At 42.7% G+C, this 23,191-nt stretch overlaps 1 protein-coding gene across 1 annotated transcript in view; it reads right to left on the reverse strand.

Moving 5' to 3' along the window:
* The window catches only part of Efcab11 (EF-hand calcium binding domain 11), a 159,908-nt gene that overhangs the window by 90,013 nt on the left and 46,704 nt on the right, over window positions 1–23,191 (reverse strand). The gene's annotated exons all lie outside the window — the stretch shown is intronic.

Here is a 23,191-nt window from a genome sequence, read left to right on the forward strand (position 1 = left end):
CCTGCCTCTGCCTCCTGAGTGCTGGGATTAAAGGCATGCGCACCACACCCGGCTTCCTTTTATGTATTTTATAGAAACCTAATTGAGTCATACTATTAACTTTTTATACTTAGTAATATTTATTCTATTACTGTTTACTTAAAATAGTGTGTATATATGTGAGTGTGTGTGTGTATGCATATGTGTGACTATGTCAGTCAACAAGATGGAACCATATTTGTCTTTTTTTTTGTTCTTTTGCTGTCTTTGTTTTGGTAAAAGGGTTATAATGTCCTCATACACAGTGAGTTAGTAAATTCCCTTCTTTATTTTATGAAAATTTTGACATAAAGTATCATACTGAAATTTTTATATCTTTTGAGTTGTAAAGCACACAAAACCAGAAACTGCTTTTAAAATGCATAATTTTCTGCTTTTTTAAAAATGAATTTCCTCTGTGTATCTCAAACTCCATGTCCATGTGTGTTTCTGCCACCACATATGTGTGGAGGTCAGAGGTCAGGTAGTGGGAATTGCCTCTCTCCTTTTTCCAAATGGATGGTTAGGATTGAACTCAGTCAGACTTGGTAGAAAGGGTCTTTAACTCTAAGTAATGACACTGTGTCTTCTGGCTATAGATGGCAACTTATGACATGTCTATAGCTATGATAAAATAAAGTGACAAATGTTTCGATCTTCCCCCAGTTTTCAGAAGATGTCACAACTATCACTGAAAGGTCTAGACAGTGGATTAAGTCAAGAAAAAGAAATCTAAGACATAAGGATTGGGAATGGAGATGAAAATAGCTACTGCTGGGGTGGAGAAATAGCTCAACAGTTAAGAGCATTGGCTGTTCTTCCAGAGGACCCAGGCAGGTTCCATTCCTAGCACCCACATGGCACCCACATCACAACACTCTGTAACCCCAGTTCTAAGGGGTGTGACTCCCTCTTCTGGCTTCCTAGGGCACTACATGCATTTGGTGCATGGACATACCTGCAGGTAAAATATCCATACACATAGATATTTTTAAAATATCTATTTAAAATATTTTTAAATATTTTTAAAAAAATATTTTTAAAAAGAAAATACTATTTCATCCTAACATCATCCTTGCAAAACTAATTTTAGCAATCTACAGATAAACTAACAAGGTTGTTAGATATATGATCAATATACAGAATCGATTTCACTTTTATGTAAAATTACAAGTAGTTTAAAAGCATTAATTTCTAAAACCTACCATTTTACAACAACTAAAATATACCATGTAGGAATTAAACCCAATAAAAGGGGGGAAATCCGGCATTGAATATGGAGTTACAGTTAAATGTACAAACTGAATTCCTAGGTACCTTGGGTTAAAATCCTGCCTCTGTAACTTGCTAGTGCTCTGGCTTTAAGTGACTCAATGAACCTTTGAGTACCTCAGCTTTCTACATGTGGTAATTAATACTAATGGGATCAGTGTGACTAGCACACTGAACACTGAGAAGGAGAACAGGGCCTGGCACAACGGAAACTGTATGTGAAAGGCACACTGACCGCGATGGTGGCAGGCCAGGGCAGGGCCAACCGCAAAAGCATCTCAGAAGGCGAAGGACACCAGACTCCATGGAGAGCGTGCCCTGGATACAAGAGGAAGATAGCATCACTAAGATGCCAATTGTCTAGATTACAAATGCAATGGTAACTGAGGTGTATTAAAACGTGAGTCAACTTTTAGGTTCTTCTTCCCACCCGATGATAGGGCTGAACTTGGTCTCAGGGCCTTGTCTTCTGAGTTCTTAAGGAGTTAGTTCTTCGGCTTTCATGGAAACAAGCGCAAAGAACTGGAAACAACCAACAGACTGCTTAAGTTTCGAAAACTAAGGGGGTAGCCTTCCACACTGACAGGAAGATGCTACCAGGACAGTGACACTGGTGCACGGAGAGATCAAATGGCAAGCGGGGCAGAACAGAAAATGTCAGGCCCGAGGCAAAATGGCGCACCAGCAGACAAAAGAGGACTGTCCGCCTGATTCCCAATGGAAAAAACTGAAAATATCGGCCACTCACACGTAAAAGCATGAAGTCAGATTCCTATGTAGTATCCCTTAATCAAAACCCAATTCTATCCTCTGCCTGATGCACCTCCCCCGTCCCCTGTAGCCATGAGGTCTGCTCTATCCTTTCAGAGCCCCATCTTCCTTCGGGTCCACACCTCGACCCTCAGTACTCCCCAGGCCACAGCTCTGCCTGCCTCCCTGGCGGGTTGCTCCCACGTGGAACAACCAGACAGGTGCCTAGCATAACTGTTCTCTGAGAGGCTCCGCCCAGCAACTGACCGAGATAGATGCAGAAACCCACAGCCAAACATGGGATGAAGCAGGGACTCATGGAAGGGTTGGGGGAAGGACTTGAAGGCTCAGGAGAAAATAGGAACTCCACAGGAAGACAAACAGAGTTAACTAATCTGAACCCTTGGAGGTTCCCAGAGACTGAACCACCAACTAAAGAGCATACATGGGCTCCACCAACCCCCTCCACATATATGTAGCAGATGTGCAGCTCTGTTTTCACGTAGGTGCCGCAACAATTGAAGCAGGGGCTTACGCTGTTGCCTGTCTATGGAAACCATTCCCCAACTGGGCTGCCTTGTCTGGCCTCAGTGGGAAAGGATGCACCTAACCCTTCAGAGGTGAGATGTGCCAGGGTGGGGGAATACTGAGGGAGCACCCTCTCAGTGGAAAAAAGGAGAGGAAATGGGGGAGGACTCTATGGGAGGTAGTGACTGGGGTGTAAATGAATTAATAAAAAATAAAAATAAAAACAATTCTAGAAGAGTTAAGAGTAAAATTTTAAATTTTATTAAAAATACAGGTAACATCTTCCCGGGCTCTACTAAGACGAACCACTCAGATCATGGGAAGGATTTGGACATCTAGGCATGTCTTTACTTATATCTCACAAGATAGGTGAAGACAATGTAAAGACAAGCCAGGAACTAGAAGAAGATATCTAGATGCTAAGTAGAAACAATCTATAGCACAAATGTATATAAAGAACACGCTGGTATACACAGAAAATCAATGGGTAAAAGCTATGGCTACACAACTCCATAGAAGAGATCCCTATGCCTGGGAGACACAGTAGCAAATGTCATTGGTCGGAGAGAGCAAATCAGACAAGCCACTTGATGGGAAAGAACAGGGAGTCTGACAATGCAGAGAGCTGGAGAGGGTGTGAGGTCAGCAGAGTCTCAACAGCTACTGGAGGAAGTGCACATTGGTGTCAACAGTGCAGGTGGCGTTTTAATTGTAATACTTTGGCATTACTTGAGTAAACATTTACATACCTTATTACAACAATTTTACTGCTGAGCACACATTTAGGAGTGCAGCATGCAGGGGTGTGCCAGGGTGATATGCTCATATAATATTACTGGTTCTTGTCCAAGCAAACACAATTGGACCAAAATACCTAACACTTATCAACACAAGATAAGCCAAACAGTGATAAATGTGTATGGTGAGGTGCTATACACATTTTAAATGGCTGAATTATATATAAAACAGATAAACCCTGCGAACATCATCTAGCCAAAAAAGGGCAGCTCACAAGACTGCATATGTTTGATTTTTTTATTTTATAAACTGGAAGGTTAAACGGTAGGAAGACACACAGGTACATTCATGTAAGGCTGCCACCACAGGAATGAACCATTCAGTTCAGGAGAGTGGTTCCTGTGGGGGAAGGTAGGAAATGGGATGGAGGAGTGTGTGGGGATATGAGAGTTAATGGTGGTATTTTACTTCTTGGGTTAAATATGCTAATTTTATTGTTAACTTCACTAACTTAAATACAAACAGCCATGCATGGAACATTATATTTAAAAATTAACCACGCACATTTACAAATTTACATTTAGTTGCAGTCTGATTCGGAGTGTTGCAACATAGTTTTAATTTATGCAAACTGTTAGTGTGCCACTTTGGAATAATTTATCATAACATTTAACTTATTTATACAACCTGTTGGAAAGACTAGCATGTAAATACAGTTGCATCTGAGGAAGGAAAGCCGTGTACATTATTTCCATAAAGCTAATTTGGAAAGTGTCATAAACAGTTCCTTTAGTACTAAGAGCAAAATCATTCCATAAACCAAAGCCAAATGCACTCAAAGCTACCACTAAAAAAATAATCTAACTATAGTAATTTACCCTAATTTTAAGGAGACAGAATTAAGCAATCTATTGTAATACAAATCACATCCTATGCTGGGAGCTAAGGGACTTGTGTTCTAATCCTTCAAAGTATGTTTTGCTGGTTAGTTTCTTGTCAGCTTGACATAAACCTAGACATATCTGGGCAGAAGAGATCTCAACTGAAGAATTTTCTCTGTCAGATTGAATGTATGCAGGAGCATTTACTTGACTAATAGTCAGTATGGACGGGCATGACTGTGGTCTTGGGGGGGATACAGAAACAAGCTGGGGAAGTCATGGAGAGCAGGCCAGTAAGTCTTCTGTGGTCGCTGGTTCAGGTCCTGCCTCCAGGTTCCTGTCCTGCCTTCAGTCCCTGCCTTCCCTTCCCTGAGTGATAGACTGTGATAAGGATGTGTAAGCCAAATAAGCCCTTTCTTCCCAAGTTGCTTTTTGAAGCAAATCAGAACACTTGCGATTTCCAATGGATCGTTTAATATCACACACATAAAACTAGAGATAATAAAACATGTTCTTTAAGGTTCTTTTTATTGGTGAATGTCTATGAACCTAAAAGAAAAATCTTATGAAGACTTGGCAAAAGTATGATACAATCTGGCCTGTAGGTACCATCATATGCAATTCAGTACTCAAGTGGCCCTAGATATGACAATGTTCATAAGCTCTGAAAGAGAATGACGTGCCCATACACTATGTCCTACTTTACTATGAGCTGCAGTAACAAAATGATTGAGGCGAGGGAGCTTATCAAGAGATTTATTTGGTCCGTGATTCAAGTGGACATAGGGTCTAAATAGCAGGGCACTGGCAGCCTACTGAGGGATGCCTGTTGGCATCATATGACACATCAGAAAGGGAAAGAGCTATAGGCCGAAGAGGCCAGACGGTCAGGTGGCCTCGCTTTAAAACAACATGCTCTTTCGAGAATGAATTCGCATCTGTGGGAGCAGTCCATTTTAAAAGAACAGCATCAGTTCACTCTTGAGGGGATACCTCCACAGTTGGATCAGCTTTCATTAGGCCCCACCACCTAAACAACCCCACCATGAAGAACAAGCCCTGATCCTGGACGGGTCGTTCCACACCCTGACAGATCACAGCACAGCACCACCACAGTACTGGGTGGCTGGGGGGAGGGGTGCTCAGGGTCCACAGTAGACAGCTTTGCTTTCTGGCTGGAGGTATCCCGTGGGTCAGCCTTCTCATGCAACAACATAAAGGCAGAAAGCATCACTTAGGTACCAAGAATAAAATTCTATAATGTAAAAGAAAATGACCACAGTGTAAAGCTTGCAGAGGGATTGCTCAGATCGGCTAATGTAGGGGAAATAATCAGTCATTGCTCAAAGACAGTATGAATGCAGGCAGAAAAACCTAAGGTGGATTCTATTGGGATTCAAATAGCACTACATACATTCTTCACAAAACCCAGGGTCTGAACATGTCAAACGGTCCTGTGCGTCCTCTCTTTCCCCGGGTTCTCTCTACCATTCTAGAAATAGGTATCCTAGATTAATATTGGAAGATATTCTCCCTCCCCAAAAATATGTTAGGCCATGAATAACCGATGATTTCTGTGCCTCATAAATAAAAACAATTGTCACCAAGAATACATGGAGAATCTCTAAAACTACAACACTCAGTATGTAACCTAAGCTGGGTGTGGCGATCCATTCCTAAGATCTCAGTATAGGAGGCAGAAGGATCAGGAGCCCGAGGTCATCCTTGGCCAGAACAGTGAGTTGAGGGCAGTCATGATGGTCGGAAGATATGATGAATTTTACTCGTAGTAAAGGAAATTAAAATCACAATAAGAACGACCCTTCACATACATGAGACATAAGATGCTGGCAAGAACGAGGGAAGGGACGCCGTGGGCACCATTGGTGGGATGTGAACTGGTACAGCCTCCTGGGAGCGAGAGAGATGCTGGTGTGCACAGGCTACGACTCTGCCTTCCACTCCCAAGTACACAACCTGCAGACTCTATCATGTGAAGACAAGGAAAAATTTATCAGGGCGGTTACTGCAGCAAGGCTACAGCAAGAAACGAGTCCTCCAGGAGAAGAAAAAAAAAATACCAATTATTGAATTCCGGGAAAACTTTTCATTCCCTGTTTTCATGTCTGTGCAAAAGGATGCCTTTTGGAGATTCTCTTTGCCTCTTTACTCATTCCTCCTAAATGAGGGACTTGCTTAATTGGTTTCCTTTCTTTTTCCCTAGAAGCATCTCCTTAGAACGAGTAGAGGCACAGATAGTACCGGGGGGCAGGCCTTCCTGTGGGGAGTTCCCAATAAATACACAGACTGTTACTGCAGAGGGAAATCTCATTTTGAGCTGCTTTTTTTGCAAGCCCAGCCCTCTAACAGTGCTCCCTCTAATAAACTGATTCTCTCTGCTACTCTCCTGTACTTGGAGTCTATTCCTTATTTGATTAACGATGGTAAAAAAGGTTCTGGCTATTGTGCCCACTCCAGTCCCAATGCAACACTATTAACTAGAAAGAATAAAAGAAAAGATGCAAATGTTGGTGTAGATAAGGTCCTAAAAATGTAAGAGAACAACTGATGTACAGTTGTGTAAGTTAAACGTGAGTAACACGATACCACATAGTATTTGAGATGCATATATTTTGTCATAAAACATAAAGGCCCACATGAATGACTATAAAAAGTTCAAAGTATGGACTGGCTCCGTGACAGAGGATTGGAAATGCAATCGGGCAGGGCTACCCACAGGCTTCAGCCACACAAGAAATGGGGTGTTATGTTTCTAAACCCAGGAGGAATATCATAGAATGTTCTGTGACTGAAACAGTTCATATACACATTCATACACACTCCACTCCACAGATGCAGTGCTGATAAATAAGCGGCAGAGTGCGAAAAGCTCTGAGAGCTGTTCAAAAGACCCTACCCGGCCAGTCAAGTGGTGTCAAGTTCTTTTCCAGGAAAACTGGGAGTGGCCATGCCTGGAAAGAGATTCTAAACATGGGTACTAGACCATGCAGGTTCATTCTAGAGAGAGGACAATCCACTGATCCAAAGAACCAGGGAGTTTAAAAGAAACAGTATAGCCAGGAGGAGAGGCAGAATGGATTACCATCCACAAGAAGAGGCACCTGACCGTAGCTCAGCCACATGAAACCTAAAGTACCAGTTGGTTTCTCTGTCAACTATCTCTACAGGAAGATCCAGTGGCTCTTCATGGTAATGCAGTTCAATGACATAAATCACAGGAGAGAAGAATTCAGCGGCAACTCCAGGTGAGTATATTTTGACTTATACGGTCTGAAACATATGCAGGGAAATAGTCTTTTACTTCCCAATTCTTCAGAGGAAAAACCCAACCCCTTTGAGTCACAATAATAATAGCAGTCTATAGTTTGTGCAGCTCTATTGAAAGAATATGTGTTTTTAGGCTTTCATACATTTTATTAAAATTTTAATAAAAAAAAAAAAAGATCTTGCCCTATTCTCCCCCTACCAAAAAAAATTCAAATAATACAATTTGGCCTGATGCATACACAGACCATGTTCTTCTGTATCCAGGGAAACAGATGAAGATTATGTGAGCATGAATTACTGACATCTGGATTTAGTATCGCGTTATGATTTGTAATCTAGGGATAAATTAGCTGGTAGGAAAGGTAGGTGTTCTGTGATTGAAATTATAGATAGAATCGAGGCTTTACACAAAAACTTATCACAATTCCTGCTGCCTGCAGGGAGCAGGAGCTCTGTGTGCATGTGGGCTGTCGACATGGGACAACCACACCGAGGACTCCAGTGCCTCAGCCTCAGGGGAGTGGCAGAGCCTTATCCAGGGGAAGCTTAGCGGGATGGTGAAGCCTTCTTGGGAGTTCCAGTGATCACTGTGTGCAGCCTTCTGCTCCCAGCTGTTTACAGCCTGACACTGCTCACCCACTGAGACCTCCTATGGAAACTAACTAGATACCCACCACCCTGTGCCAGTACAGCTTGATGGTGATATCAGACCCCAACCAGATGCCAGCTTTCCTTGTGTGTGTCTGGGTGTCTACTCTTTCTTCATTCCCTCATTGCCCCTACTTAGGGTTCCAGGACCCAAGTGGTGCACGCGTCTCAGTAGTTAAGGCTTTGTCTACAGCAGCCCAGGGAATGGCTTCTCATTGCTCATTCTCATTGGCTTCTCATGGCTCATGTACCCAGAAAGTATCTGCCGAGCTGAACTGATTTGCGTGTACTTTTCACTGTGTGCAAGCCTGCCAGTGTGGGTGTTTATGTATTCCCTGCAGGTGGAGGCCAGAGGTCCATGTTGGGTGTTTCCTCAATCACTCTCTGGCTTTTATTTTTTGCAGTGGGATATGTCACTGAACCTTCAGTTCTCTGAGTTACTTAGACCTGCTGGCCATGGAGCCCCAAGGGTTGTCCTCCCTCGTGCTGGGGATCCAAACTTAGGTCTCCATGCTTTTGGCAAGTTCTCTGTCAACTGAGAAATCTTTCCAGCCCTTTAAAGGATATTCAGAAAGAGAATGAGAAGGTATTGGGGATTCCAACAAGGGCATTGCAACCTGTCTGTGTGACTCTGTTAGGAATGCCAGAAACTCTGCATACCTGAGGGCACCAGTGTTCTTTCTTTGGCTGTCTCTGTAATGTAGAGAGACATAAAGATAAATCACAATATAAACGTACAATGCAATGTTAGGCAATGGCACAGTAAGTGCAAAACAATATGTGACCTGGTTACCATGCTAGCATAGATTGAGTAGGGCAGCGTGCGTGCATAGAACACCGTCCAGCTCCTGTCTTCCTTGCAGATTTCACTCAGAACTCGCTGCAATCAACCACCCTGTGGCTTTCTTTACTGTCTCAGCCCTGCCAAACACAACCCTCTTTAGAGCTTTGCAACTCTGTTTCCCCTCTCTGAATGGCTCTTCCTGTAGATGGTAGGTGGTTTTCTGTCATTTAAGTCTCAGTTTAACTGTCACTTGTCACAGAGTCCTTCTCTAACTTCCAGATCTAAACCAAGCTCGTCCTTACATTGTTTGCTGTTTCAGTCTCCCCACAGTGTTTCATCTCTATGTGAAACAGTTCTCTCTCGCTCAGTTGTCGCCTGTCCTCTCACAGGGAAACGAGCAACTCCTGAAGCTGAGGGGCCTGTTGGTTTGGCTGATGCTCTACTAGTACCCAGAAAGGCACCTGGCATACCGCAGGTGCTCGATAGCCATTTCCTGATTGGATTGGTGAGTATGCCCTGGCCCGACTTACCTTCTCTTAATCTCAAGGCTTCTAAGACTAAAACAAATGCCTGTTTCCGCTTTATCACCTTCAAATTTTTAAAACCAAACTGGGAACAAATGGGATGCATGCGACTAGATGACTTTTACTACCTAAGATTAGACATGGAGATCTGACATCACAAAGAGCTCCTCTGAGGTGAACGCTGTCATTGAACGTATGTGTTTTAATCCTACTGATCTGACCCCATTGAACACTAAAAATAAATCCTCCTCCTATTTTTACACTAGGCACTAAGTGGTCTATTACAGTCTATTGCTAAAGCTATTACTTTATTTTTCTACCCAAATTACTTTGCACTTTTTAGCAATGATATTATCTGAATATATCCCTGGCATTCTTGTTGCAGGGACATAGTAATAAGTGGGGCACAATGTGAACATATTACTGAATGAAATTCTTATAAAACAAGCTTCATTCCCTTAGCTGGAAAAAAGAAAAAAACACTGCACATTAGGCCAATCATTAGGATTGAAAGCCCTACAAACCACGCCACAGCTCTGTCACACAGAGCCTGGCTTTTACACATGTCTATTGGAATGTGAATAACTGTTTCACACATTTAAAGTGGAAAGCTAGTCCTTCAAAAATGAACTCGAGATTCATTCAAATACAATTTTACTGGCACAGTTTCAAAATCTAACTATAGCGAGATATTTTGTCTAGGTTAAATTTAAACCTCTCCATTCTTCAGGCATATGTGTTATAACTAATAGGTCTTAAGATAATGAACAACCACGGAGTATATATAAAAAAAGCCCACCTTTACAAAAGCCAAAGATCATTTTGTGTGATACGTGGTTTCATTTTTAAAACTCCATGTTCCTGAAAAAATTATATACTCTTGGAAGAAATGATCATTTTCCATGAAAGAAAATGTTCCTAGGATAAAGCCTTAGCACAAAAGTGAAATACATACTGTCAAGTAAAGGCTGTTTTGCCGTTTGGCAAACACGTAGCTTCTTCCCACATAATGGTAGGAGGGAAGTAGATGGCTGGGCTGAGAGTGGAGGGAAGCTTGGGGGTTCATCTGCCATCTACACAAAAGTGCAAGGCTCTAAAAACAGGCCTGTGAAATATCTGCATTAGAAACAAAAATCAACGTTAGCTTTAGATTATGCTCAAGAAACTCTGAGATGAAAACAAGACTATCTGATATTAGGGTATGCAAATAGTCAGAATTTCTTATTGATCTCTGAGATGACTTTATGGAAGTACAGAAATTTGAAATGCATTGAAATCTTGGTTAAAGCAGCATCCCAAACAATATTTACTCTTGGAAGATCCTGCTATTTAAAGGTCATAGTCTACCAATGTTGGGCAGCTCCCCTGAAGAGGGGGCAGCTCTCCTGAGCTTGGCAAAAAAAAAAAAAAAAAGAATGGACTCCCTTTCCCAGCAAGGCTTCTTCTCTACCTTATCTGGAGATCTTTCACGGAGGGAGGGAGGACACAGCAAAGCTGCATCTGGACCAGGATGGGAGGAGTCACCACTGGGCAATAAGCGACTACCACAATCTGTTGTGGTACACAGTTCTTTCCTGGAAAACGGGGCTCAGAAGGATTGATGGGGAGTACTGGCATTTCCTAGCTCAAGGGGCTCAAGTGCAAGGAGGCCTACAGGCACATAGAGGCATGAGGACTTGCAAGGCCTAGGCAGCTGACAGTCTTACAGATGACAGAGAGGGATCTGTCCAGATCTCTCCTCCACTGAGAGACGGATGGGAACCACGAAGAGTGACACAGCAGCATCAAACAGGTGGTCTGTGCTGAGTGCAAAACAACAGAAGGAAGACTTCGCTCTTTGTCTTTCTTTCTCTTTTTATGAATGCATTTCTTTATAATATTTATTCTTTGATAATTCCATACACGTGCACCAAGTATTTTGATCATACCCACTGTGGTGGTTTGAATGAAAGTGGTCCCCATAGGTCTCTCATAGGGAGGGGCATTATTTGAAAAGATTATAATACGTGGCCTTCTTAGAGGAGATGTAGCCTTGTTGGAGAACATGAGCCTCTCGGGGTGGGCTCTCAGGTTTCAGAAGCCAAAACCAGCGCCCCCCTCTTCCTACTGCTGTAGATCCATGTTTGTCTAGGTGCTACCTGTGCTTCCCACAACAGTAATGGACTAAACCTCAGAACCCATACGCATGCTCCAATTAAATATTTTCCTTTATAAGAGTTGCCATGGTCAGGGTGTATTTTCAGAGCAATAGCAACCCTACATAAGACAGAAGTTGGTCCCAGAGACTAGAGTATCGCTGTGATAGGCCTGACCATGCTTTTCTTTCAAGGAATGTGGACTTTGGGACTTCATGAACCACACAAGGAGATGCAAGGAAGACAGTGGTGCTGAGGGTGATCTGAACTGTTGGGGCAGGGCTCAAGAAGTTTCAGAGGTGAAGAAGGTTAGTATGTGGCCCAGAGACCATTCTTGTGTTTGGGGGTTTGTGTGTGCAAATAACATGGCTGCTTTCTGCCCTTGTCCAAAAATCCTGCCCAAGGCTAAACTGAAGAATTATGGACTAACAGCGAGAGGACATTTCCAGACAACCTAGTATTGACTGCGCTGTGCATTAGTCATTAGTCATTAGTGTCATTAGTGGCCACTCTCATGCAGATCTATAACGAAAAGGAGCAAGCTAAAACACAGAATATACAGTTTGAGGAGACACGGGACACCAGGACATATAGTGGAGTCAGGTCCAGTGCGCAAAGAAATGAACAGTTTAAAGGAAAAACTAAAGCTAAATGGAATAGAGGACTGGTGCCCTCATGGTGAGACCCTGCCCAGTCAAGCTTCGAACTTGTGCAAAGGAATTCAAGAGTTTAGGGCCATGTGTGGTGGCACATGTCTTTAATCCCAGCACTCAGAAGGCAGAAGCAGGTTCGTCTCTGAATTTGAGGTCAGCCTGATCTACAGAGGGAGTTCCATGACAGCCAAGCTTGGGCAGTGAAGGAAACCATGGAAAACAGACCGCTTATGAAAATGTGGTTGAATGAGGAGGACGTGTCCAGCCCCAGCAAGCAGCAGGACTTGGTAGCTTCAGCCATGTGGTTCCTGCTTTAGGGTCAAGGACACAAGAAAAGGATTATGGAATATCCACGACTAAGGACAGCCACTGAGACAAGGCATATGTCAGGGGTGTCCCTGCATGGAGGCCTAGAAAGGCCATTGAATAAAGCTGTGAAGGTGAGGGCTGGATTGCTTGGAGACCCCAAGATGTTCGAGATGCCAAAATCATGTGATGCCTGCCAAGGAAAGCTGCTAGCAGGGAATGGAACTAGTCCAAGAGAAAGAAGTCTGTTGCAGTCAACAAAGCTGAAAGGAGTTGGAAATCTGAAGAGCACTTTGACATCAGACATGGAGATGCAGAGTTTGGAGTTTGCCCAGCTGATTTTTTTTTTTTTTTTGGCTTATTTAGGTCTAGTATTTCCTCACTAAGTCCCCTTTCCAATTGGAAGTATGTGATCTGCTTTTTAATTTTTATTTTATAGGTGATTATAGTCAGGAGATTGCTATGAGTCTCAGAGACATTGAACTGTGGGGTGTTCAGACTGTGATAGACTATGGGAACTTCTGAAGTTGGACTCGATGCATTATGATATGGCTACAAACCTATAGGGGCCAGGAAGAAGAATATAGTGGTGTAAATGAAACTGGAGCCCACAGGCTCATAGGGAGTGGCATTATTTAAAAGGATTATGGCCTTGTTAGAACATGTATAGCCTTGTTGAAGAAAGTGAGTCACTGGGGGTAGGCTTTGAGGTTCCAGAAGCTCAAGCCAAGCCCAGTTGGCTCAGTCTCTCTTCCTGCTGCCTTTAGATCCAGATGTAAAACTCTCAACTACCTCTCCAGCACCGCACCTTCTTGCATGCTGCCACATTTCCATGATGACAATGGATTAAACCTCTGAACCCATAAGCAAGCCTCAATGAAATGTTTTCCTTTGTAAGAGTTTGCTGTGGCCATGGTGTCTCTTGACAGCAATAAAACCATAGCTAAGACGCGCACCTTCCAGTTCCTCCTATGCCTTCAACTTTACCTCCCTTTCTCTGTTTTAGATTAAACACCTTACTGTAAGCTCCATTTTCTCATCTGTAAAACAGAAATCATAGAAATAATGTACAACTCATTAGGCTATCGTAAGAATTAAATGAAATAATGACCATGTCTGGTATTCACTCAAGCTTTAAAAAATGGCAGCCAACTTTGCCACCATCATTACTGAGTTTATCACTTGACAAATAGCCTAATAACTCTCTTTTTCTGTCGCTGCCTCATGACTACCTAATATGCCTTCAGCAGGTTTACTTTTAGTTCAATACAACTGAGATAATTTGAAACAGTCCATTGTAATGGCAGATCTTATAAATTTTCTACAGTATTTGAATCTGGGAAATTTATAACTGGGGGAAGGTTTGGCTTCTATGACAAATTCATTATTTCAACTCATTAAAACTAGCATGTCATCTGACCCATCTGGATTAGAATTGAACATTTCATGGCTACGGTTCCTTTTTTCCTAAGAAACATTACCATGGATTTCTTGACATTGAAAAATTAAAAGGAAAGTATTGTTCATGACTTAATACTAATTTGCAACATGTTAAGAATCCCTTTTGCGATGGAGGGTTTCGTTTTGCTTGTGTGGAGTATAAGAAAGTAAGACTGAAGAGCATAAACTTTATGATAAAACTGCAGCTAATAAATGGACATTATAAAGAAACAGACTGGGTGAAAATAAACCCTAAGAAAGTCTCAGAATTTAATAATGCAACTATTTATGATTCTGGGCAGTAAAACAAATGCTTGCTGAGTATCTAGTAGGTGCTTAATAAACACTTCTTTAGAATGCAGAAGTTGATGAAACTAATTTATTATTATTATTAGTAGTAGTAGTAGTATTTCTGCCATTTGCTTCCATCACAGGGTGCAGATGTATGGGCATTGCATGCACAGGGAAGGCTGAGGTTGGTTCAGTTAATCATCCCGATCACCCTCCGTCTCTTTGCATTGTGGCATGGTCTTTCTATCAATCAAAGCTTGTCCGGATGGCGGTCTTGCTAGCAAGCTTACTCTGGGATTGCCTGTCTCTGTCTTCAAGGCTAGAGTTACAGGCTGGTTGCCATGGTTATCTGACATTTATGTGGGTTTTGGGGATCTGAACCCTAGTCCTCATTTATGCACAGACAGTGCCTTAACCATTAAGCCATCTTTTCTGTCCTATATTGTATTTTTTTGCAAACTGAAGGTGGCAAGGCTATTTGTACCATTTTCCAACAGCATGTATTTGATGTCATGCTTTGGTAATTCTCTTAGTTAGATCCTACTGCTGTGAACAGACACCATGGCCAAAGCAACTCTTTTAAGGACAATACTTAATTGGGGCTGGTTTATAGGTTCAGGGGTTCAGTCCATTATCATCAAGGCAGGAGCAAGGCAGCATCCAGGCAGGTGTGATTCAGGAGCTGAGAGTTCTACATCTTCAACTGAAGGCTGCAAGTAGAAGACTGACTTCCAAGCAGCTAGAATAAGGGTCTTAAGCCTATGCCCACGGTGACACACCTACTCCACAAGGCCACACCTCCTAGGAGTGCCACTCCCTGGGCCAAAAATATGCAAACCATCACAGTAACTGCCATAGTATTTAAAACTTTGTTTTTATTTTTCTATTGTGGTGATTTAGGATACATGATCTTTGATAGAATTATTAAAATTGTTTTGGGGTACCCCAAATTATGTTTATACAGGACGGTAACTTGATGATGTGTGTTCTGATTACTCTGTCTCTGCCCCTCTCCTCAGGCCTTGCTGTATACTCTTGAGACACAACAGTAATGGAAGAGGCAGATTAATAATCCTACAATGGCATCTAAGAAATAGGAAATGGGTCTTATGCCTCACTTTAAACCAAAAGCTAGAAATGCTTGATGAAGGGTATGACAAAAGCCAACCCAGCCAAAAGATAGCAACCTCTTAAGGAGCCAATTAGCCAAGCTGTGAATGCTGAGGGAAGGCTCTCTTGAATGAAATTAAAAGTGCAACTTCAATAAACATGGATGATGAGAAAGCAAGCCATTTTTGTTGCTAACACAGAGAGAGTAGCCTGGACAGCTGAGCAAATTAGCCCCAACATCCCCTTAAGCCAAAATCTAATCCAGAGCAAGGCCTGGATTCAGTTCTGTGAGGGCTGAGAGAAGCAAGACAGCCACAGAAGAAAGACTTAAATCAGGGGTTTGTTCATGAAGTAAGACACCATCTCTATACGAAGGTGCAGATGCCACAGCAGATGTTTGTGTGGGTACCACAGCAAGGAATCCAGCCTGTGCTGGCTAGCTTATTGATGAAGGCAGCCACCTGCGTAACCCACTCTCAGTGTAGACCAATAGCTTTCTGTTAGACGATGATGCCATCTACAACTCTCATGATTGGAAAAGAAAAGCCAAAGCCTCTAAGCCTAGGGTGACTCTCACAGCAGGGGCTAAGCAGATGGTGACTTTATGTTTAAGCCAATGTTCGATCACGGTTCGTAAAGTCTTAGGTCCTTAAGAGTTATAGTAATTGTACTCTGCCTGTGTTCTAAAAGTGGTGTTAGATATGGCTGGATGACAACACCTCTGTTTAATATATGGTTTAGTCAATAGCTTAAGCCTACTGTTGAGAACTACTATTAGAAAAAAAAAGATTTCAAAATATTGCTGTCCATTGATAATGCACCTGGTCATTCAATAACTGCTATACAGTGGATGTTACACCTACTGACACAGCATCCATTACGTAGCCCCTGGATCAAAAGGACAACTTTAATTTTCTTTTTTATATTTTTCTTTTTTTTTTTTTTTTGGTGTTTTTGAGACAGGGTTTCTCTGTGTAGCCCTGGCTGTCCTGGAACTCACTCTGTAGACAGGCTGGCCTCGAATTCAGAAATCTGCCTGCCTCTGCTTCTCAAGTGCTGGGATTAAAGGTGTGCACCACCATCTCCCGGCTGATAGACAACTTTAATTTTCAAGTCTTGTTATTTAAGAGACAACAAGATTATAGCTGTCCCAGGTAGTGGTACCTCTGATGGACTTATACAAATCACGCTGAGAACCTTCTGGCAAAGACTCGCCATCCTACATGTCATTGAAACTATTTGTAGATACTGGAAAGAGATTAAATACAAGTACTGGAGTTTGGAAGGAGTTGCTTTCAACCCTCACGGAAGCCACTGCATGGTTCATGACTCCAGTGGAAGAAGTAACTGCACTTGTGAAGAAAACAGGAACAGAGCTGGGATTCGAAGAGGAGAATGAGGATGTGAATGAATAATATTTGCAAGGAGTTGCTTTCAACCCTCATGGAAGCCACTGCATGGTTCATGACTCCAGTGGAAGAAGTAACTGCACTTGTGAAGAAAACAGGAACAGAGCTGGGATTCGAAGAGGAGGACGAGGATGTGAATGAATAATATTTGCCTCCTGGTGATAAAACTTGACTATCACATGTGAACAAAGAAAAGTGGTTTCTTGAGATAGCATCTGTTGGCAAAGACGCTGGGGACACGCTGAGATGACATCATGGGTTTTGACCATCACAGAAGCTTAGCTGATCAGCAGCAGCAAGATTTGAAAGAACTGACTTCAATTCTGAAGCAAGTTCTACTATGGGTACAATACTACTAGAGAAACCATCTGTGTAAGGAAATTGAAGTTGAACTGGAAAAGGCCCTTAAATTCAGAGACAGTTCACAGTCTGTCTCACTGCTGCCTTATTTTAAGGAACTGCTGTGGCCACCCAACTTTCAGGTACCACCACCATGATCAGTCAATAGTCATTGACACTGAGGCCAACAAAACAGTCAGGACTTGCTGAAGGCTCAGATGAAGGCAATAAAGTACTTTCAAGTTCAGGTTCTATGCATTGTTGTTAGAGACACAGTGCGTAATGAATGACAGTGGTATAGTGCAAGAACGGCCTCCCTGGTGCTGGTAAAACCTCTTGTTACTTGCATCATTGTAGTATTTGGTCTGAAATTAAACCCAGAATATCTCCAAGGCATGACAACAACTAATTATACCATTCTTTACAATGTAAACAAACAAAGGGCATAGACAGTGTGAATTAGGGGTCAGCTTTTAAAGCTAGGAGTTCTTCTGAAGAGGAAGTCACAACCTAGAAGGGGTTAACAGACTTGCCTAACCTAAGGCAGTTCTCTACTTTTATGGGAGCCTAACTTTTGAGATGGCCAAAAGCCTTGAGTATATCCCATCATGTAGAAGAAAGAGTTACAGAGAAACTTAAAGCAGTCGGTTCTGTGATTTGTTTGAAGGGCTAACAGAGGTTGATAACTAATGGTAGGTGGATTCTGAGAAATGTGGACTTCAATTATTTAAGACATAAACGTTTCCCCTTGTGATGTTTAAACAGATCATGACAAATCTGATACAGATTTCTTTTTTTTTTTGCCATTAATAGTCACATTTTATAGTATTGTGATAAAAGGGTTTTTGATATTTTTATCAAAAGATTTTATGACCAAATTGTCAGAAATTGGGGGATTTTATAGAGAGACTGTACAATTCAGCTCATAGATTCATAACCTTAGTCTGTGAAAAGGGATATGGCTATAGATTACATAGCTCTCGTTTTCACTAGGAAAATTTATATGCTGTCAAGATCTTTATTCTATTGAAATTGAACTGGAAAAGGCCCTTAAATCTGTGGAGTGTAATAGAGCTGATTGATAAAGAGATTCAAAATCCCTTTTCAAGGTTACACCTGGGGAAGGCAGTAAAGGCCGTCCCTTTCCTGATGGGGACCTCACCTGTATTTCCACTTAGAGTCTGAATGTTGGGCCAGACAAACTCTATCAGGTAATGTGTTCTTAGCCAAGTTACTTAGGCCCTCTGTACCTTAGTTTCTTCATATACAAAACAGAAGTCGTCACATTACCATCTCAAAGTGCTGTTGTGAGGACCAAATGAATTAGTCCAAATAATTGTGAATATGAATTGGCCTACAGTAAGCTCTCACTGTGTGTCGATTATGTTTTTATTACTTTCCAATATCTACTTATGGTAAGGACCCTCCAGCTGGGTAGGGTTCAAGACTACCAGCACCTCCCAATCATTCAGAGTGAATTGCAGAAGCAGAACTTTCAAGGTGAATGAATAGTCATTCGACTGTGACCAGTCTTTGGGCTTTCTTCTGTGTCCTCCGGCAGCTGCTCTAGGATAATGTCTAGACTCCTTAATGAAAACAATGACTGGCGAATGTCTGCCATAGTCTCCCATCCTCACAACCCTGTCAGTATCTACAGTTTATAGATGAGGATGCTGGGGCAGAGAGAGGTAAGTAACTTGCCTAAAATCTAAAAGCAAGTTAAACTCATCCCACTTCATTTCATCTTCTCAAGTTTCTTGTCTATGTGGACATGCAATACAGATGGACAGTAAAGTATCTGGAATATTTTTTTAACTGCAGCAGGAAAAGGGGGACTGGGAAATTCACCCAGGTTCAAGCCTAGGCAGGAGGGGCCGACTGTGTAAATTATACTGGATGTCAAAGTCCAAAGAGATTATTGAACTCAGATTGGCACCAAAATTCTAGTGGATCTGAGCTGGATGGCAGGACAAGGGGTTCTTCAGAATGGTTAACTGAGAACCCAGCCAGTGGGTACTCTCAGCAATATCTTCATTTTAGAACAAGCTCATAGTTTGACCACGAAGAGTTCTAGTCACCACGAGAGGAAACTGGACAAGGAGAGCTAGTTCTGGGACAAGTTCTCATGCTAAGCAGGTAAATACCACAAGGTGGACAAACATCGAGAGTAAAATCAAAGGATGGATTTGGGAAGGGGGTTTCCTGAGATCCGCTCAGACAGGCTGTCCCCACTACATCTGAACCCATTCTCCATGCCAAACACAAAGAACATGTGGCTCTCTAGTCTGACCATTTTATTTCACTACTTTAACCTATAAATGCCTTTCCAGTGTCAAGAGTAAGGTCAAATGCCTGACAACTCTTAGAATGCCCTTCATGGTCTGGCCTCTGCCTGCCTCTACAGTCTAATTACTTTACACTCATCTTTTGTCTCATCTGTCCATACAGGAACAGGGAACACCAGCTACATCGACAATCCCAGTATACATCCATGCAGTTCTGCTGACCCCGCCACAGCCCACAACCCACAGCCCTCAGCCCCATCCTCATCCCCTCCCCCTACAATCAGGTAATTCCATCTTGCAGGTCTCATCCTGATAAGAACTTCCTCTGAAGCCAGTCTTGCTCTCATCTCCTATAACTGGCCTGCCTAGGAAGAAGGGATATATTCTGAAGAGACATCTGAAGAAATATTTGCACCCTTCCTTGGCTTTCAGACTATTAAAACAGTGAGCCCTAAGGAATTAGAAAATCTTCAACTGTGAGAAGAAAAAGAGGAACCTGTTTACCAGAGGAAGAATATGTCTCTTGAAGAAAGATTTATAACTTGTTGGATGAGATCAACCTTGCAGAAGACTTGGATCTGAGACAATGGTGGGCAGAGCCACAATTTAATAACCTCGTCAAAGAAGACAATAATGCAGTGTGATGGAGGTGGGGGTAGGAACCTGCTTGTTGGTTCCTACCAACAATGACAGGTCTTCATTCAGCGCCCTTTCACTCAGTGGATTGCACTCACCTTTCAGGATTACCTATCCTAGACATCAGTTACCAGTAGCTCCTTAACTGAGAGTCTCTGGACGGCAAGGGAGTGTCTGTCCTACTTCTTTGCATACAGTCCAGGTCTGCATTGGAGGAGATGCTAACAGACAACTTGTTTCCAAAACAAAGGAAAAAGAAAGCCTGAGAGTAGAGGAACACAAGGCCACGACACACAGGACACACTGGGACACACAGGAGGATGGGACAGGAGGATGGGGTGGTCTACTGGAGTGAAGAACACACCACACGATGAAGGCTCTTAGGAGCATGTGGAAATGTCTACAGGGAGTTTAAATTCCAGTCACTGACTGGTGTAGCCACAAAATAACAGGTGTCTATAAAGAATTGGAGGGAGTTACTCAGAATAATATCACAAACCACCAGAAGACATGTGAGTTGGCTCGTTTTTATCTTACAGAACCAGTTGTAAAGTTGGGATACTAAGACAAAGAAGGGGAATGACAGAGAGACAGAGAAGGAAGAGCAAAGGACTTCAGAGAATAGGATGATGGCCTCTGGTTAGAACTGGCATGGCCTACAGGGAAAAGGCCAGGCTCGCCGCTCGCCAGCATGTTCTTAAATTCCAGAGCTCAGGAGGCAGAAGCAGGCAGATCTCTTGGAGTTCTCGGATAGGACTACATTTTAAGACCCTCTTTGTGTGTGTGTGTGTGTGTGTGTGTGTGTGTGAGAGAGAGAGAGAGAGAGAGAGATCTCAACAAAGAAAACCAAAAGCACACAGTGTACATTAGAGCACATTAGAACATGATAAAGGGCAAGCCACAAACACAGGCTATTTTGTTTTAATCATCTACAAAGCTGCATCTAGAAGACAAGTTAATCCAAGACTACTTATTTTGTTATAGCTTAAAGCAAACAACTTTTTAGCAATACTATGAAGCAAGCTGGAAAAATAAATAGAAATGAAGACCAAGGGATTTAAACATGAAAATTTGGGGAGAAAAGAACTCCACAAAGCAAAACAGACAAAATACAAGCCTACCCAAACAAAAGCTAAATCAAATAAATAGGAATTGCCGTGTGCCCTGGAGGGCTGCCAAGGAGCATGAATCTCAACAAAGAATGCTCTGCCACCAGCTTGGAAAAGAGAAAACAGTGAGTGTCACAGCCACTGCTGGAAAGGGAGTGTAAGAGTGCGTGCGTGTGTGTGTGTGTGTGTGTGTGTGTGTGTGTGTGTGTGTGTGTGTGTGTGTGNGTGTGTGTGTGTGTGTGTGTGTGTGTGTGTGTGTGTGTGTGTGTGTGTGTGTGTTAGGGACAGAATGCAGCAAAGCTATTTCAAGACAACATCTATGAACAATTCTAGAACCTTCCCCCAGACCCAAGTTGGCAAGCTACTCCTTCCAATGTGGTCTAACCACAACCACTTGTAAGCATCAACTCCATTAGGCTGAGAGACAGCTCTGTGGTGAAGAACATTGGATGCCTTTGCTGAGGAGCTGGGTTTGGTTCCCGGCACCCACAACTTACAGTTTACAACTGCTTGTAAATTCTAGTTCCAGGGGAACTGATGCCCTCTTTTGGCCTCTGTAGTCACTGCAACACATATAGGTTACAGATTTACATACTGGCAAAACTATACACATAAAAGCTTTTTTAAAAAGAGAATCAAAACCTGATCATACCCAGACAATATTAACCTAGACAAAATTTTGGCAGGAAAAGTAATGGTGGTCAGGAGGTTCCACCCTTGGCTGAGGAGTTATTGGCAATTTGTGGCTGCTGAGAGAGGAAGAGTCAATTTTCTTCAGGATGCAGCCTGAGAGGCTACCAGTGCTCCAGTAAGTGACCCTATACATGTGCGTGGGGGGGGGGGAATCGGGAGGAAGAGAGGAGGAGGGGGAGAGGGAGGAGGAGGAGAGAGGGAGAAGGGGAGGAGAGGGAGAGGGAGAACACTTGACAATGGTAGGGGATCATGGTAGGAGGGATAGAAGAAGAACTGGTGAATGTAAGGTACAAACGGTAACGGTTTATCCTCAGTGTGGGGTGTGCTTAGAGTTCAACAAAGAGTTACAGATGAGCAGGAGCCACTTAGAGCCCTCTCTCCCCCAGCTGGTGACACGCTTGTCTTAGAACTCTGAGAGTTGGAGAAATACACACATAATTCCATGATGACAAAAGGGGGCAGGCCCACGCCCCACATTATTCATTTGACAAGGCTTTGCGTCCTAAACCAACAGGATGGGGTATTTGGGAAGAGAGTTACTCTAGACCGTGAATCTTCAGTCTCTTGAATTTGTTATTACATTATTTCAAAGTGAAGATTGTGTTTCCCAAAAGGGGAGGGAATAGAAGGTAAATTTGAACAAGACACTGTATCTGAGTGCATCAAAATTTCAACAACAACAAATTCACCCAGGTGATGGGTGAGAATTTCACATCTAAGATTCCCATGTAGCAGCTTCTCTTCTAGATTTAGTATACACCGAGAGGAACCACGTGCAGATGGCCCAGGGGGAACAAAGCACTGGCTTTAGCTTGTGAAGGCGGAGCTGGGAACAGTTCGGTATCTTTGGGGCTGGGGCTGAAGGAGACTGACTGCACCTGAGTTCTCAGGCTTTGGCTCTTGGTAGTCATAGCAATAGCAGTCACACCACCAAGACCACAGTCCCCTGCCAACTGAGTCCCTATCCCATGCTAGATAAGAGCTAAGCCCTTTATGTGAATTCTCCCCCACTTCCCAACAATACATTACTTAGTTTGTTTTTTTTTCTTTAATTGGATATTTTATTTATTTACATTTCTTTTTTATATTTTCTTTTTTTTTACATTTCAAATGTTATCCCCTTTCCTGGTTTTCCCTCTGAAAATCCCCTATGTTCTTCCCCCTCCCCCTGCTCACCAACCCACCCACTCCTGTTTCCTGGTCCTGGCATTCCCCTACACTGGGGCATAGAATCTTCACAAGACCAAGAGCCCCTCCTCCTACTGATGACCAACTAGGCCATCCTCTGCTACATATGCAGCTGGAGCCATGAGTCCCACCATGTGTAATCTTTGATTGGTGGTTTAGTCCCAGG

This window comes from Mus pahari, chromosome 7 (assembly GCF_900095145.1).
Source record: "Mus pahari chromosome 7, PAHARI_EIJ_v1.1, whole genome shotgun sequence".
NCBI lineage: Eukaryota > Metazoa > Chordata > Mammalia > Rodentia > Muridae > Mus > Mus pahari.